Source organism: Sapajus apella, unplaced genomic scaffold (genome assembly GCF_009761245.1).
Source record: "Sapajus apella isolate SASKATOON/1434 unplaced genomic scaffold, GSC_monkey_1.0 scaffold18, whole genome shotgun sequence".
NCBI lineage: Eukaryota > Metazoa > Chordata > Mammalia > Primates > Cebidae > Sapajus > Sapajus apella.
The window spans coordinates 31,417,072-31,432,524 of NW_022436958.1; the positions used below are offsets into that span (position 1 = coordinate 31,417,072).

At 41.2% G+C, this 15,453-nt stretch overlaps 1 protein-coding gene across 1 annotated transcript in view; it reads right to left on the reverse strand.

Moving 5' to 3' along the window:
* Positions 1–15,453, reverse strand: part of STK39 (serine/threonine kinase 39) — a 317,234-nt gene that overhangs the window by 182,759 nt on the left and 119,022 nt on the right. The gene's annotated exons all lie outside the window — the stretch shown is intronic.

Genomic DNA, 15,453 nt, shown 5'->3' on the forward strand with positions numbered 1-15,453 from the left:
ATCTCACATTAAGTTTCAGAACTACTGAACTAGGCATGAAGTTTCTGTCAGGAAAAAAGGGACAGGCAAATATCTCTTAAGCAGGTAAAGAGAAAAACAGGAGAGACTCCATAGAAACAACATTGTATCACTGAAAACTTCAGAGGAAGAGGAGCTGATCCAGATGCTATTTATTACTGAAAATGTTTACTTTGTTCAAACAAATGCATTCATTCTAACTGTTTAAAAAATATACTCAATGGGGAAATTTTCTAATTGCAACTTAAAAATTCATCAGTAAATTAAGAAATCAGAAATCATACAATTAAAACAAAAACAAATTGCAGAGTTCCAAGTAAGCTTCAGTAATTCACAGTCCTTAAGGAAACTTCTAGGACTATGTATGTTGGCAGAAGAGCAAGAACAGTTTTATCTAAAGCACAAGGTTGTAGCTGCTGGGTGATTGTGCTCTACAGAGACAGGAAGGAAGAATGAAAGAGCAGGAAGAAATTCACTAACCTTAGACAGTAATTTCCTTAAGAAAATAAAAGACAATTCTCACATGACATTTAAATACTTCCTTACGCTTGCTTGTATAATACACAATTCCTTCCTTACAAAATGTTCCCTGATGCACAATGAGGGAAGAGAGAAGGCAAAAAAGCATTTCTGGAATCTCTGTTATAATCTGCATAAATGTTTTATATAAACTGTCACATTTCAACTTCATAAAAACCCTTGGAGGTTGGAAAGATGGGGAAATTGAGGCTCAGAGAAGCCATGTGATTACATGAGGTTCAAAACCAGCCCAGGGCCAGTGAGGCTGTAATCTTAAGGTTACATGTTCTTTTTAAAAATAGTGCAATGATTCAGGAAAAAAGAAAAATAGGGTTCTCAACTCTAAAAGTTATGAATGTTTAAGATCAAAGGATTATGGAAACTGCAGTGCTATCCTTCAGTGTAGACACTGGTCATGACCAATGCCTGGGACCGTACGAATGGCTGACATCAGACCTCATAACGAGCCATCTACAACCAGAAGCCAGGGGATGAAGAAAATGGCTTGGTCTTACTTTCAGGCAGGCAGCTGGTTTATCATTTGTTTTTCTGGACAGAAGAGATTACAGTGACAGAGTAATGGGCAAAACACCTCTTAACATTGCACACTCGGTTTGTGTCCATGAACACACTGCAGAACGAAAGGGCTTCCACACGTTTTACTACCAATGGCTTTCTCCTGACTACCTTTAATGACCCCAAGAGTTCAGGACCCTCAGCTGGGACCTACACAGTAGGCTCTATGTCAATTAGCTTGCAGTACCTGGTATAGTCTAATCTCTCCTAAAGTACTGAAAGTCTCAAGGTTGCAGAACTGCCAGAAGATCTGGAATTCTCTCTACAAAACAGCTAACTGCAGATCTAGGAAAAAAATGAAATAAAATAAATGTTCATGAGTAACATTTCAATGCCAAAAATAAATAATATTAAATACCATATGCTAGGTACTGAACTAAGCATATATATGCATGCACCCATGGCACGGGTGTGTACGTAAGTAATACATTATTCTACAGATGAGGGAACTGAGACTCAGCCTCGGATCTGAAACAGAATACCTCCCACTTTAAACATGTGTAAGGTGGTATGTGTCAATAATTATAAACCATATACTCTTTGACCAAGCAATCCTGTTCCTAGGAAATGGCATAACAAAATAGGTAACATTTGTGCAATAATGCAAGTACAATGACGTTCATCCCAGTGTAGTTAGCAATTTTAAAATTGGCAACAATTTAGTATCTATCAAGAAAAAACTGATTCTTAAATATAGTCATTCCTGCAGAATTTCAGGCAGCCATTAAAAGCAATTATGCTAATCTGTGTTGACACAAAAGATGTCCAAAGATATTATATCTTAAATGAAAACACAGGTAGATTGCAGAACAGTAAATACGGCGTGATTCCAATTTTGTTTTCTGGAGAAATGATTCTTTGAGCTGAAACTGAGGTCTGCCGAGGATGAAAAGAGCTGACACAGAGGAAAGAGCAGCATGGACAGGGGCTTGGGGCAAGTGGACAACAGAGCACAGAGGGTGGAGAATGCAAGACAAGGCTGGAGAGTGAGGAAGGGAATAGACCATGCCAAATACTGGAAGCCCAGTTAAAGATTCTAGTTTTCACCCAAGAAGAATAAGAAGCCACTGAACAGTCGCCATGTCACAGACAAGGCACTGGGAAGCTCAGCCTCCATTCAAGGTCACCCCATGAGTGGTGGTAGAGCCAGGGCTGGCTGGAGTCTGTAAAAGAGCCAAAGCTTGGTCTTAACCTTCAATCACAGGCTTTATAGTCCCAGCTTCCTGACCAAGAGCTACTTCTGGGCCTTTCTCTCTTTTATCTATGTCCTACAGCTTTGTACAAAGTCACAGAGAAAGGCCACCCCTCACCCAAACCAACCCCAACTGGCCTTTTCAATCTGGGTTAAATGAAAGGCTACTGTGTGGATTTCCTAGCTCTATTATTGCTGTGAAAGTTGTACAATGGCTCCTCTATTGGCTGGGTGCAGTGGCTCACTCCTGTAATCCCAGCACTTTGGGAGGCCAAGGTGGGCAGATCAACTGAGGTCGGGAGTTCAAGACCAGCCTGACCAACATGGAGAAACCCCATCTCTATTAAAAATACAAAATTAGCCAGGCGTGGTGGTGTGTGCCTGTAATCCCAACTACTCGGGAGGCTGAGGCAGGAGAATCGCTTGAACCCGGGAGGTGGAGGCTGCAGTAAGCCGAGATCACACAATTGCACTCTAGCCTGGGCAACAAGAGTAAAACATCGTCTCAAAAAAAAAAAAAAGAAAGAAAGAAAGTTGTACAAGGGCTTCTTTATTTTGCATATGTCTATATGTCAAGAGCAAAATTAAAAGTGATTAGACACTCTTCTAAATTGGTATTTGGATATTTGAATGTGTCAGAAGTAATTCAATTGAAAGCTTAGAAAATCCTATATCAAAGTGCAACCTTAACTGAGTCCCTTGAATTTTAATTTGTTTTGAAACTACTGAATTTCAAAGTAAAAAAAAAAAAAAATTAAAACCAAGATATTTCTGGCCTTTTAAAATAAATAGAGTCCAGAATCTATGTTAAGTCTATCAAGTTTGATTAGCCTAAAACACACTGACCCCCACCTCCAACAATGATGTCTCAAACACATGTACCACACCCCCTGCTGGCCTCTCCACATTCCCTGTGATTGAATGACCACAACATGAGAGGCCAGAGAAGAGGGGTAAACATTTGTCTTCCTCCCACAGATGATAGACTCCTTCCTTACCCCGTGATGCATAAAATTTCCATGACTTTCCATTTCCTTCACCTTCCCTACTCCAATACATCATACTCATTTTAAAGACTTGCAGGATCACGATATAAAAAGTTTGAATTATTTCTCCTAAGTGAGAAGATAAGTAACAGGTAATCCAAAAGAAGAGAGTACTAAAAACTAATTTACAGTTAGTTTGGGAATATCTTCCTAATTAAATGCAGCTTCAGGTAACAGGAAAACTTGTGCGCATCTGGCTCAGAGAAGAAAATGATAATAGACAATATATCCCTAGCGGTAGGGACTACATTTTTGTTGTCAAATAATGCAAAGTGCATAATTCACAATTATTACATAATAAAAATCGAGCCATTCTATTCAATGATAATGTGGCAAAGGTGAATCAAGTTCATGGCTTACCCAAGACTCTCAACAAGCTGGTGCTAACAAAGTTGATTTTAAATCTAGTGTTGGCTAAACCCTGAGTCCTGGATTTCAAATACAAGAATACAGCACCAGCTCAAAAATATCTTAATCACTCTTCTTTAAAACTAAAAGTAGCCCAGGCGCGGTCGCTCACACCTATAATTCCAGCACTCTGGGAGGCCAAGATGGGTGGATCACAAGGTCAAGAGATTGAGACCATCCTGGTCAACGTGGTGAAACTCTGTCTCTACTAAAAATACAAAAATTAGCTGGGCAAGGTGGCACATGCCTGTAGTCCCAGCTACTCGGGAGGCTGAGGCAGGAGAATCGCTTGAACCCAGGAGACGGAGGTTGTGGTGAGCCGAGATTGTGCCACTGCACTCCAGCCTGGGTAACAAGAGCGAAACTCCGTCTCAAAAAAAAAAAAAAAAAAACAACTAAAAGTAGGTTCCCTCTACCTCCCCTTGCACTCTCACACCAGCTCCCATAAAGTCTATCCTCATCACCATCTGGCTTGCTAAACTTCAATTTGAAAAACAGTTACTAACTGACCAAAATATTTTGTGGGGTAGTGGGGATACAGGGAGAAAAAGGACACCATACATGCTCCACAAGAGTTCATAGTGGGCTACAGAAGGCTAAAGTATCAGAAAGTAAGATGTAAATGACACTAAGTGTAACAACAGAATTAAGCTCAAGGAAAGGAGCAGTACAGAGAACAGACTAATGAACCTCCTGGGGTGTGGGGAAGCTGGTATCAAAAAGCTTCACAGAAGAGGTGCTGGGCTGGGAGAGGCACCAGGGTAGGGAGAGGCCTTCTAAACAGAAGGACTATACATACCTGTTCATGGTGCATGTGGGGATTGCAGTAGCGTACTGGTAGAAACGTACAATGATGGAACACACCTAATTTGGTAAAGGTATGTCGAAGGCCCGAGGTGGCCCATGGCTGAGAGAAAGCCTGGAAACACAGATCATGGGACCCTGGAGTTATCCCTTCCCTCCAAGTGGCGGGAACTTGTATCTTAACCTATTATTGACAAGAAGCCACTGAGTTTTCAATCAGGAAGAAAAGATGGTACAACCGTATCAGAGCTCTGACAAGATCAAAAAGGCATTTGCTGATGACATTTTATACTAGTTTTTCTACAACTCTAGCCAAATACTTTTCCCTTTGGAAGAAAGGAAAGAAACAGTATGCTAGGATTAGAGGGAGCTGGATTAGACACTGAACAAAGGCCACCTACCATAAGGGCAGTCAGCACCTAGCAGGTTACCAGGATGCTCGGGGAGCACTGCGTGGACAGGTGGAGGAGGAGCAGGCAGTCAGGGCTTCTCTCAGCACGTATATACCACTTCAGTTCCCGAAAAGCTAGCTCAGGTACACAAGCTTTTGGGAAATGTTCGCAAATTTCCCAAAGGCAAAAAGAAAGCACATAATATGTCTGATGACTGCAGACCTCACAAATCTAACTGGATGTGATTTCCAGTATCAATTAGTTTTCTACAAACTAAAGTTGTAGAAATGGTGCGTCTTACAATAATTTCAGAGGATGTGTCATTATTTCTAAATATCCAAAAGTGGACCTCCAACGACTGTAAAAGTTTACACGGCTCAGCGTCTTTAAAAGATCAATCTAAATATAAAGACTTTCTCCCTAAATAGGAATCAACAAATTACAATGTCCAGAATGGATCCTCTCAGCTCCCAGTCAAAGGCAACCAGAAAAGGGTCACTTTCCCAGAATAAGTGATTTTTAAAAAAAAGAACTCAATTCACCAAATCATTTGAAAGTAATTCCATATGATGCTTTTCCCCATTGCTCTTTCTTCTCACCTCTGCCTAATTCACCCCCAGGAGGAACACCAGTCAAGCCACAGGCCCAGAGCAAAAGGAAGAAATCTACGACTGCAAGGCTTTTTACAGACTATAAGCAATTCCTGTCCAGATTTTTACACAATGAACTGTTCTGATAGCACCCCCTAGTGATCAAAAGCACTTTTCTGACCAAAGGAACTCTTCTCAAATGACTAAAAAGCAATGCACTTAAAATAAAAAAGCAGCGAAAACACCAATGGATTCTGCAAACACCTGTCCCTGTTACAGCCCCAGTTAAATCAATAACTTTAACCTCTCTGGCCTACTGTTCTGTCAGCTCTAAAATAGGAAAAATAACATCCTCAACCATCCTTGTCCTCCTCCCTGTGAGCGTGAGTTCCTCAATCAGAATTGTTCCCAAGGCACATGGTCAGTTTTAAGCACAAGGATGGGAAAAGGAAACAAAGCGGGGCAAGGTCACGCACACTGAGGCCTACCAGGATCACCAGGAGTATTTCACATTAAACCCATAATATGCAGGGTAATTGCACAAGTAGGTCCACTTCTCCTTCGTTGTTATTATTGTACGTGTTGACTCTTCATAGTCTACCTCTACTTACCCAACTCTAAGGAGAACTGCAGAAACCAAAGGATTTTCTAAAAATAGCTTGTGACCACAAAATCCTGGAAGCTCTCCAATCCCATCTTCAAAACTGACATGTTTGTTTCTGACACAAATTATATAAAATGCAAATGTCAGATTGCTTTGATTTACTAATAGAAAATGAAACTTTAAAATAGTAATAGTGAAAATGCCTTAAACCATCACCCTTCAATCTCCTGCCCAGTAAACTAACACCCCAACTGACTGAGGTGTCTCGTGTTCACGGCTCAGTAGGGACCTAACATCCCTTTGATCCCCCAACTCCAAGTCCGAGACCTTTAACAAAGCCAAAACTTTTGCTCAGCTTTCTGCAATGGCACAGACTTAAAACCCATTGCTGCCCTCTACTGGGGAAACTTGGAACAAAACTAACATCCGCTCATCAAACATTTGAAATCACCCTCTCTTCTCTGCTTTAATGATAATGCATAACCTTTGATATTTTATAAGTTAATTATAAGATTCCAAAAGGGGAAAAAAGCAATTCTGTAAAAACTCAGAGTAATTTTCCCTCTTTATCAACTAAAAGAATGGCAGCAAAGTGGGATACTGGCTTCAGACTCTATTAGGACGTGGTGATACAGTTGGCCTTAGTTATGGCTCAACCTCCTTAGGCCTTAATTTTCAAGTCTGTACACGGAAGCATGGCAAACAAGGAGATATTTATGGTCCTTCTCAATTTTAAAATCCTGTAACCCTTTAGGGATCGCTTAATTTACTTTTAACAGTTGGTTTTTCCTTTTCTGCTGATACTTCAAAGTATTTATAGCTTTTTAAAAAAATCATTCTTAATAGTCTAACATGTCTCATCCTCTGGACCATCCTATACAACATATCTTATACTCAGGACTTTATCGATTGTTGTAAGGCTGCAGTAATTGAGAAAAATGGGAAGTAAGCATCTAGCAGGACAAAAAATATTATTTTTCTCTCTTCCCCCTTCGCATGTCCCCCATCAACCAGCTTCATGATCTTTCCCATAGTTGTAGCACAGATGCTATGCCCACATCCCAAAGCACTTATTCCCTATTACTCTTTGAATTTTGCATGTCTTGTGATGTTTGTGCAATCTCCACAGAAAGGTGAGTTTCACTGTGCTATGTCCTTGTATCACGTGCCCCTGAGTGCCCTCTACTGGTGGCAGTGGTTGTAATGGAAGCAGCTGTTCTAGCAGCAGAAGAAATGGGAACAGCAGCAGTGATGCCCATAGCTGTGGCGGCAATAATAATGTTTACAAAAACAATCTTGACTATAATAACAAAAATGTAGCAATAAAAGCAAGATATGTGATTATAAAAATAAAATTTTCTATAATAAACTGTGCCACTTATTATTTTGTCCCAACCACTAGTATATTATGTATTACCTAATTTAGTCCTCCCAAACATAGCTATTATTACCTTTGCCACTTCATGAGTGAGAAGCTGAGCTTCTGATGGGTATCTAACAACTGTCGATGCTAACCAAACTCTCACTAGTCATCTTTCTCTCCATCAGAATCTCCAAAGCCTTTTCATCACCTCCTTCCCTCTACACTTGCTAGAACCCTGGCAAACTTCCCAGATTCCTGTAATGATGCCTGCAGCATCCCCGAGAGCCTGTGAATGGCATGGACATCCTCCTGACACATGCTAAATGGTGGCCAACTCACTCTGAGAATGGCAAATGCACTCCCATTTTCCTGCGAATGCCATTTAACTCTGCCTACCCTCTGATTCTATATTTTCTTGCTGTCCTCTCCCTTCTCTTCTTTATTTTGAGATACGATTTGGTAGAAAGAGCACAGATTGAGAGTGAAAACTGGAGTTCATTCTTGCTTATTGCCCATGTGACTTTGGGCAGGTCCTTTTTACCTCTCACACTTCCATCTGTAAACTGTGACGATAACACCTGCTCTACCCATCTTCAAGAACAATTGTTTGGGACAAATATGGAAGCATATGTGAAAGTGATCTAAAAGCTGTGAAAGAATATTGACTGTGTTTGCATTCAATTCTTACTACTCTAGGGCTCTTCACATACACACACCCCTTCCCAGGGCAGGGAGGGTTTGCTGTAGTGAAAGAAAGCCCTGGGTCTCACCCATTGCCAACACCTTGATGAATCAGAAAGGAAAACATGAAGACAGGTGAATAGGCAATGGCAATGAACCACCTATTGTAATTCTCTTCCTTCTTTCTGTAGGCAGCCATAGGCTTTTCCTCCATTTCATCCAAAGTAACGGCAATGCAGAAACAACCTTCACTGCCCATCTGCACCCCACCTTCAGGACATTCTGTTCACTCCTGATTTCACTACATACTTCGAAAATGTCCAGTCTTCCATAACCACAATAATCATTCTCATTTACATGACAATCACACTGCCACTGTTAACTGAGCACAGCTACGTGTCAAACACAGCACCAGACATCCTGCACAGACCATCTCTCATCCTCACGGCAACACAATGTAAGTATTGTCAGCTCTGGCTTATAGGTTAGGCTCAGAGAGATTAGGCAGCTGACCCAATAAAAGATATAGCTCTAGCTCTTGCTGCTTCCAGACCAGGCATAGAGACTGGGCAGCAGGTGCACCTCCACTTCCTGCCTAGATCTGCTAGCAAAGTGGTTTGTATTGTTTTGGTTTTTTGTAAAACCTTTATTTTAGTTTCAGGGCAGGTTTGTTATAGGGATTTGGTGTACAAAGTATTTCGTCACCCAGGTAATAAGTGCAATGCCCATAAGTTGTTTCTCGATTCTCGCTCTCCTATTTTCCACCCTCAAGGAGGCCCTGAGGTCTATTGTTCCCTCCTTTGTGTCCATGTTTATTCAGTTCTTAGTTCCTACTTATAAGTGAGAACATGTGGCATTTGGTTTTCTGTTCCTGTGCTAGTTTGCTTAGGATAATAGTCTCCAGTTCCATCCATGTTGCTGCAAAGGACATGATCTCATTCCTTTTTATGGCTGTGTGGTATGCCATAGTGTATATGTACATTTTCTTTATCCAGGCTACTGTCATTTTGGGTTTGTTTTTTGTTTGTGACAGGGTCCTGCTCTGTTACCCAGGCTGGGGGTACAGTGTGATCATGGCTCACTGCAACTTCAACCTCCCGGGCTCAATCAATCTTCCCACTTCACCCTCCTGTGTAACAGGAACCACAGGTGTACACCACCATGCTAAATTCTTTTTTGGAGAGACAGAATCTTGCTATGTTGTACAGGCTGGTGTTAAACTCCTGGACTCTAGCAATCCTCCCGTCTCAGCCTCCCTAAGTGCTGGGATTACAGGTGTGAGCCACGGTACCCAGCTAACAATGTGTTCTTTATACACAGAATTTCTATCATTGTTAATAGAATTCTGTCATTCATAGCCGACGTATGTGCAGCCATAATAACGTAAAGTATGTTTCCTTGAAAAAATATTAATGATTCAATACAGTAAATATATTAAAATTATCTTTTAATGTTTAATGTAATCAATGAATGTAAACAAATCCATCGTATTAAGAAGTAATACTTGTGTTTAACAGGGCCGACTGCGGTGGCTCATACCTGTAATCCCCCAAGGTGGGTGGATCATGACATCAGGGGATCAAGACCATCCTGGCTAACATGGTGAAACCCCATCTCTATTAATAATACAAAAAATGAGTCAGGCGTGGTGGCACATGCCTGTAGTCCCAGCTACTCAGGAGGCTGAGGCAGGAGAAGCACTTGAACCCGAGAGGTAGAGTCTGCGGCGAGCCAAGATTGCACCACTGCCCTCCAGCCTGGGTGACAGAGCAAGACTCCATTCCAAAAAAAAAAAGAAAGTAATACTTGTGTTTACAAAAAAGAAACTGGCAGGTCCCACTTTATGCATATGATCAAAGTGAATGTCACCAGTAAAGGAATAAATCAGTATCATGTGCCTCTTAATATGACACACTGAGAAGAACCCAACATCACTTCTGAGGTATGTCTATCAAAGAGTGCATAAACTGAATCTGATCATTCAGAAATATCACACAGACCTAAACTGGGGAACATTCTATAAAATAACTGGCCTATACTCTCCAAAGGAGTCACAGCTGTGAAAAGAAACACTGTTCTAGATGAAAGGAGACTACAGGAGATACAGCAGCTCAATAATTCTGAAACGAATCCTGGACCACATACATGACATGAATGGAAAAATTGGCAAATTTAGCAAAATTCAAATAAAATCTAAAAAATAATAGCATTACATCAATGTTCTTTTCCTAATTTTGAAAACTGTACTGTTGTTAGGTAACAGAGTGTCCTTGTTTTCAGCAAGTATCCAGTAAAGTATATTTAGAGGCAAAGGGCATTCTGTCTGCAACTTATTGTGGAATGTTTCAAAGTAAAGAGTAAGAGAAAACATATACAAAAATTCTTGGTACTATTTTTCTAACTTTTTTGTAAGTCTAAAATTATTTTACAATAAAAAGTAAAAACAGGCTGGGTACAATGGCTCATGCCTGTAATCCCAGCACTTGTGGAGGCCCAAGTGGGAGGAACACTTGAGGCCAGCAGTTCGAGATCGGCCTGGCCAACATGGTGAAACCCCGTCTCTTCTAGAAATACAAAAATTAGCCAGGCATGGTGGTGGGCACCTGTAATCCCAGCTACTCAGGAGGCTGAGGCAGGAGAATTGCTTGAACCTGGGAGGCAGAGTTTGCAGTGAGCCCAGATCATGCCACTGCACTCCATCCTGGATGACAACAGTGAGACTCTACCTCAAAAAATAAAAATAAAAAATAAAAATAAAAACAAACAGGACAAGTTCTCAACACTTGTATTAAATAAATGTGAATTAAAATATTCCTGCCTACTGATTCCTAAGCACATCGGTGGATTCAGTGGTACCAAGGGCCTTGGATCCTTAGCATGAAACCAATCTTACAGCCTAATATAATAAATTCTGAGACCCACAAATAACATCCCAGTCTTTCTACTTCAAAGTGGTTCCACCCAAAGATGGCAGTGATGTGATACCCTTTTCTTCCTGCTGATAATGACTAATCACTTCTTACTTAATTTCATGGTTAAGAAATTTCAAGCAATAATCCTCCAGTAAATCTACTTCCAGTGAAAACACAGGCAACCATAAGAAGGGAAATAACTGTCTATTACATTTCTTCCTCCTCATTCCCTCCTATGGCCAATATGCTTTTTGGCTGAGCAGTGAGCATTCAGACATTTGCGTAGCTACAAGCCCCTTGCCCTCTGTCCTGCCATATGTGGGTTTTATTTTTTCATTTTTTATTTTTTGAGATGGAGTCTCGCTCTGTCATCCAGGCTAAAGTACAGTGCACGATCTTGGCTCACTGCAACCTTGGCCTCCCAGGTTCAAGTGATTCTCCTGTTCAGCCTCCTGAGTAGCTGGGATTACAGGCATGTACCACCATCCCTGGCTAATTTTGTATTTTTAGTAGAGACAGGGTTTCACCATGTTGGCCAGGCTGGTCTTGAACTCCTCACCTCAAGTGATCTTCCCGTCTCAGCCTCCCAAAGTGCTGGGATTACAAGCATAAGCCACTGCTCCCAACCCCTAGGTTGGTTTTAGAAAGCCACAGAAAGCATATGAATACAAGTGTGAGTGTGGTGCCTCAAGCATGTTATCACTAATATAAAACTTAGACATCAGCCAACTCTGAGGGTTAAATGTTCCTATAGAAGATGCACACAGATTACGAGGCCATTATTGTCAGCAAAGTAACACAGGAACAGAAAACCAAACACCACATGTTCTTACTCGTAAGTGGGAGGTGATCAATGAGAACACATGGACACAGGGAGGGGAACATCACAGACAGATAGAGGCCTGTCGTGGGCTGGGGGGGCTAGAAGACGGATAGCATTAGGAGAAATATCTAATGTAGATGATGGGTTGATGGGTGCAGCAAACCACCACGGCACGTGAATACCTATGTAACAAACTGCATGTTCTGCACATGTACCCCAGAACTTAAAGTCTAATAAAATAAAAAGAGTTGATGTGAAACATGGATAAATATAGCAGGATACTGAAAACTACAAAGAAAAGGATGTAACTGATTTTTATAATCAAAAAATAAAGAAGATGCACACAGCCCTAAGCATTTACATTCAATTTTAACAGAACCACTGACTCCCTTCCCCACCTAGTAAATTCAGTACAGTAAAAGATGGAACACCACATGGTGAAGGTTTCAAACCCCAAAAGATGGCTAGAGACAGGCACCTTAGAGTGTCACGGGAGAGGCAGTGATGGCTACGAAGCCTTTTATTCTCACGCACGTGAAAAGTTGAAAAATAAAGTCATACAGCTACACTTAGCTCTGTTCTCCTGGGTCATTATTAACATCTTCTCATTGAGAATATATAGTGTCTTGAGGTCCAGGAACATCCAATCTTATATTACCCTACACCACATGCCTGGGGTTAGACAGAATAGCCATTTCACAGACAGAAAAATTAGAGCCAAAGAAAATCAAGATGATCCCTAAACAACACTGTCAGCAAAAGAACCCAGAATGGACCAAATATTCTGCCCGTAGAAAGAAAATAAATATCCTCAATTTCTACAATTACCACACACATCAAAAAAAAATTGTTTTGCATACTAAATTAACAAAGCAGCCACATCGATCTTTTTCCATTCTATTTTTTTATGATTTAGAGGAGTCAATCTGGATGAAGACCAGATCACCTGCCCACATGGAATTATGTGGCTCCCAACAAAAGCATCGCATTTTGGCCACACATGAGTACGATGGGCCTCTGGTTCTCTCCTGCTAAAGGATAGCATTGGTGGGCTCCGTGGAGCTTTCTAAGAACAGCCATAATACCAGCCCCTCTTCTCCTTCATATATGAAAACTGTTCATATTAAAGAAAAATGCACATTAAAAATTATCTCAATGTTGGTGACCAGAAGAGAGGAAGAGAAGAAAATGCTGCTTATGACAGCAAATTTCTAATCAACATGGTGGCCTCCATGCCCAAGAGCCCTGCCCACAGGCCCAGTTGTCATTTAAACACTCATCTATTGATGGACTGTCTGTTTCTCTTTGAAAAACAGCAAACTGGTAAGACAAAAATCAATGGGTCAACATCAACAAGTAGCCTCTGAGGAGCAATCTATACCACAGAAACCAGAGCAGCATCAACTGGGAGGCACCATAGTGAAGAGAAGAACTGCAGAGATCTTAGTCGAGGCAGTCCAGCAACAGATAACGTTAACGACTCCCCTGAACCAATTTTTAAAAGTAACTTACATTGGAACCACCTAAGACAAGCAAAGAATCCTACAACAAAGGTTTTCATTTCATTGCACAGGGTGATTAAAATAACATTTACTTCCTAGCAGCCATGTCTGCAGGAAAAGTTTCCCATATTTCCCATCGTTGTTTACCAGAATCAGAAGCCAGAGTGGGAATCAGGGGAAGATTGCCCGCTATTAACAGGAATCCTAGGAACACATGCATGCCAAGCATTCTGGGGGTTCAAATGAGTAAAAAGCAGTTTCAAAGGGCTCTTCCTTGGCACGTGATCATTTGGTCAGTAAACATTTGTGAGCACTTACTATGAACAAGAAATGTACCATAATCAATGCTGTCCCACGCAGTGTATGCCAAAGAACCTACAGGTGAGGGGTGGAATGTAGCTGATAACCCAATTGCTCATTAAAATTAGAATTATGATGGGAAAACAGCCAACACTATGAAACTACAGAGCCAGGATGACATCAAAATAAGCTACTCTCCCTCCTCTAAGACGCTTAAAGAACTAAGTTGCCATTCTCGCTTTACTTCTGTGTGACACTGAGCCGTGGGGCCACCTTGCATTTGAAGGGATGATGACGGAACAAACCCTGAGGTTTGTCTAAAAGCAAAGAGCCAGTAAATGGCAGAAGACATGGTTGAAAAATCACATCTCACAAAACTCTAGCTGCTTATTGTTTAAGACAGATGCAAACTGGGGCTCGGAACGCACAGCACACTAATATGTAATAAGTAAGTTTTTAAAAGAAAAAAAATGAAGGTTATAGCCTGAACAGATTCTTCATTTTTTCCAAAAAGCTCTAAAGGAAAGTATGGGTTACACAGTGGGAACCACAGATGGTTCAGTTTGGCTGGAGGTTAGAATATAAGTCTGGAAGTTGAAACGGTGCCACAAATTCAAGGCTAAGGATTTTGGCCTTTATGAGACAGGAACTACTTTTTAAATTTCTATTTTTTCATTTATTTGCTCTTCTGGTTGTTTTGGTTTAATTTTAGAAACCACTTTTGAGCAATTAAGTGATGTGACCCGAAAGTTAATCTTGTAGAAATGCCTAAGAAAGAACAGAAAGGAGGAATGGAGGGAGAACAGTTAGAAATGTATTGTAATTGACCAGTTAAAAATAGTGGAGAAAATGGTTTCAACCAAAATAGCAGAGGGAAACGCAGAGAAGACGTGGAGAGCAGTTACATGGGAAAGAAAAGGAAGGGGAGGAGGGCTCACAGATAATCCCAGTGTTCTGGGGCTGCGGGTTCGGAAAGAAATACAGAGCACAGGAAGGTTAGGCCTGGGAGGGAAGGTGAGCCCTTTGGAGCCACTGTGATTGGGAGGCTGGCAAGCCACTTAACAAGGAGCTGGAGTGTGAGGCCAAAGCTGCAGAGAGAAAGCAGCCTGGAAAACACCTCTCAGGGACCAGCTAACAGAATGAGATCGGATGACACTTACAGCAAAAGAAGTGTGGACCCAAAAATAAGAAAAAGAAAAAGTCCTTTGAGGACACGTACTATACAAGCTAACGGCTTTCAAGCAGCTTTCTCGACTCTGGCTGACATTTTCAATACTTGATCAAAAGACCCCATGCGAGACTCCACCTCTCCTGGGAATCTCTCCAGGCTCCTCTTTCAGGCTTTTGATAGGTGGCCTTAAACTCTGGTGGCCTCAAACTGAAGCTTTAGCTTTTCTGTGCTTCCCTGTCAGATATCCCACTCTGATGGACTGTCTGCTCCATACTCCCTGTTCCCTCAGAGACCAACCAGGGCTCATGCCTCCAAAGTCAACACATCAACCCTCCCCAGCCACAGCCCAGAAACCAGCCCACCCCACAAAATTCTGCTGGCCCAGGAGAGAAGCTAAGATATCTTCACAGAGTGGGACATTTCTTAAAGTCCAGTTGAAAATCTGTTTAAAACAATTCTAAAGGATCGATGAATGCATTTTCTACAGAATATTTTAGAAAAGGCAGTATCTGGAATTTAATATTTACATATACCTAGGCAAGGTGAGACGCA